We start from the raw sequence: 3,948 nt of genomic DNA on the forward strand, positions 1-3,948 counted from the left end.
CAGGAATTGTAGCCAGCTAAAATAGCTTTCCAATGTCGCCGGAACCAGTTGATTTGGAGTCCGGATGAGAAAGTTATGCTCGACTTCGTGGACACTACCAAAGATGTTCGGGGATTCTCTCTTCTAATTTGATTTTATTTTCCTAATTGCAACTGTTTTCTTACTCTTTGATCATTTTTGCATCTTGGACACCTAATTTTTGATTTGTACCTATAAGATACCAAATCCACCAATTATTATAGAAATATAAATTTATCCGAAACAAAATCCACGTAAACGTAAACGTAGAGTTTTATATCTACACTCCACTGTATCTTTTTTATCTAGTGTTTTTGCTGTTGTTTGTTGATGCGTATTAAAGTCCTAGTACTGTAGTTTGTGCTTGAAAGAACGTTGTTGCGAATGCACTTTTACGCATGTTTTTTACATGTACGTTTGTGCATGTCCATTTGAGCGAGTGTGCTTATGCATTTTTGTTGATTTGTATTAATGTCCTAGGATTGTAGTTTGTGTTTTCATGATCCTTTTTGCGAATATACTTTTGCTTGAGTACTTTTGTGCTTGCTTTTGTACTTTTACTTACGTGCGTATCGCTTCTAGCAAGTGTTTTTGCACACGTTTCTCCATGCGCATTCATTTCCTCGAACTATAGTACGTATGTTCATGATCGCTTTTGGAATCCAATTTTGACCATGTTCGAGTCCGAATTTGGATTTTTGCCATTAGACAGGAATTGTAGCCAGCTGAAATAGCTTTCCAATGCCGCTAGAACTAGTTGATTTGGAGTCTGGATGAGAAAGATATGCTCGACTTCGTGGACACTACCAAAGATGTTTTGGGATTCTCTCTTCTAATTTGATTTTATTTCCCTAATTGCAACTCTTTTCTTACTCTTTCATCATTTTTGCTTCCTGGAAACCTAATTTTCGATTTGTACCTATAAGATACCAAATCCACCAATAAATTTAGAAATATAAATTAATCCGAAAAAAAATCCACGTAAACGTAAACGTAGAGTTTTATTTCTACACTCCACTGTATCTTTTTTATCTAGTGTTTTTGCTGTTGTTTGTTGATGCGTATTAAAGTCCTAGTATTGTAGTTCGTGTTTTTAAGAACGTTGTTGCGAATGCACTTTTGCGCATGTTTTTTACATGTACGTTTGTGCATGTCCATTTGGGCGAGTGTGCTTATGCAGGTTTGTTGATTTGTATTATTGTCCTAGGATTGTAGTTTGTGTTTTCATGGTCTTTTTTGCGAATGCACTTTTGCGTGAGTACTTTTGTGCATGCTTTTGTACTTTTACTTATGTGCGTATCTCTTCTAGCGAGTGTTTTTGCGCACGTTTCTCGATGCACATTCATTTCCTCGAACTATAGTACGTATTTTCATGATTGCTTTTGAAATCAAATTTTGACCATGTTCGAGTCTGAATTTGGATTTTTGCCATTAGACAGGAATTGTAGCCAGCTGAAATATCTTTCCAATGCCGCCAGAACCAGTTGATTTGGAGTCCGGATGAGAAAGTTATGCTCGACTTCGTGGACACTACCAAAGATGTTTTGGGATTCTCTCTTCTAATTTGATTTTATTTCCCTAATTGCAACTCTTTTTTTTACTCTTTGATCATTTTTGCTACCTGGAAACCTAATTTTCGATTTTTACCTATAAGATACCAAATCCACCAATTAATTTAGAAATATAAATTTATCCGAAACAAAATCCACGTAAACGTAAACGTAGAGTTTTATTTCTACACTCCACTTTATCTTTTTTATCTAGTGTTTTTGCTGTTGTTTGTGGATGCGTATTAAACTCCTAGTATTGTAGAGCGTGTTTTTAAGAACGTTGTTGCGAATGCACTTTTGCGCATGGTTTTTTCATGTACGTTTGTGCTTTTCCATTTGAGCGAGTGTGCATATGCATGTTTGTTGATTTGTATTAATGTCCTAGGATTGTAGTTTGTGTTTTCACGATCCTTTCTGTGAATGCACTTTTGCGTGAGTAATTTTGTGCATGCTTTTGTACTTTTTCTTATGTGCGTATCTCTTCTAGCGAGTGTATTTGCGCACGTTTCTCGATGCGCATAGATTTCCTCGAACTATAGTACGTATTTTCATGATCGCTTTTGGAATCCAATTTTGACCATGTTCGAGTCCGAATTTTGATTTTTTCCATTAGACAGGAATTGTAGCCTGCTGAAATAGCTTTCCAATGCTGCCTGAACCAGTTGATTTTGAGTTCGGATGAGAAAGTTATGCCCGACTTCGTGGACACTACCTAAGGTGTTCGGGGATTCTCTCTTCTAATTTGATTTTATTTTCCTAATTGCAACTCTTTTCTTACTCTTTGATCATTTTTGCTTCCTGGAAACCTAATTTTCGATTTGTACCTATAAGATACCAAATCCACCAATTAATTTAGAAATATAAATTAATCTGAAAAAAAATCCACGTAAACGTAAACGTAGAGTTTTATTTCTACACTCCACTGTATCCTTTTTATCTAGTGTTTTTGCTGCTGTTTGTTGATGCGTATTAAAATCCTAGTATTGTATTTCGTGTTTTTAAGAACGTTGTTTCCAATGCACTTTTGCGCATGTTTTTTACATGTACGTTTGTGCATGTCCATTTGGGCGAGTGTGCTTATGCATGTTTGTTGATTTGTATTACTGTCCTAGGATTGTAGTTTGTGTTTTCCTGGTCCTTTTTGCGAATGCAGTTTTGCGTGAGTACTTTTGTGCATGCTTTTGTACTTTTACTTATGTGCGTATCTCTTCTAGCGAGTGTTTTTGCGCACGTTTCTCGATGCGCATTCATTTCCTCGAACTATAGTACGTATTTTCATGATCGCTTTTCGAATCCAATTTTGACCATGTTCGAGTCCGAATTTGGATTTTTGCCATTAGACAGGAATTGTAGCCAGCTGAAATAGCTTTCGAATGCCGCCGGAATCAGTTGATTTGGAGTCCGGATGAGAAAGTTATGCTCGACTTCGTGGACACTACCAAAGATGTTTTGGGATTCTCTCTTCTAATTTGATTTTATTTCCTTAATTGCAACTCTCTTCTTACTCTTTGATCATTTTTGCTTCCTGGAAACCTAATTTTCGATTTTTACCTATAAGATACCAAATCCACAAATTAATATAGAAATATAAATTAATCCGAAAAAAAATCCACGTAAACGTAAACGTAGAGTTTTATATCTACACTCCACTGTATCTTTTTTATCTAGTGTTTTTGCTGTTGTTTGTTGATGCGTATTAAAGTCCTAGTACTGTAGTTCGTGCTTTAAAGAACGTTGTTGCGAATGCTCTTTTACGCATGATTTTTACATGTACGTTTGTGCATGTCCATTTGAGCGAGTGTGCCTATGCATTTTTGTTGATTTGTATTAATGTCCTAGGATTGTAGTTTGTGTTTTCATGATCCTTTTTGCGAATGCACTTTTGCTTGAGTACTTTTGTGCTTGCTTTTGTACTTTTACTTACGTGCGTATCGCTTCTAGCAAGTGTTTTTGCACACGTTTCTCCATGCGCATTCATTTGCTCGAACTATAGTACGTATGTTCATGATCGCTTTTGGAATCCAATTTTGACCATGTTCGAGTCCGGATTTGGATTTTTGCCATTTGACAGGAATTGAAGCCAGCTGAAATAGCTTTCTAATGCCGCCGGAACCAGTTGATTTGGAGTCCGGATGAGAAAGTTATGCCCGACTTCTGTGACACTACCAAAGATGTTCGGGGAGTGTCTCTTCTAATTTGATTTTATTTTCCTAATTTCAACTATTTTCTTACTCTTTGATCATTTTTGCTTCCCGGAAACCTAATTTTCGATTTTTACCTATAAGATACCAAATCCACCAACTAATATAGAAATACAAATTAATCCGAAAAAAAATCAACGTAAACGTAAACGTAGAGTTTTATTTCTACACTCCACTAT

The sequence above is a fragment of the Erythranthe guttata genome, chromosome 8, assembly GCF_056151865.1.
Source record: "Erythranthe guttata isolate IM_541 chromosome 8, IM_541, whole genome shotgun sequence".
Taxonomy (NCBI): Eukaryota; Viridiplantae; Streptophyta; class Magnoliopsida; order Lamiales; family Phrymaceae; genus Erythranthe; species Erythranthe guttata.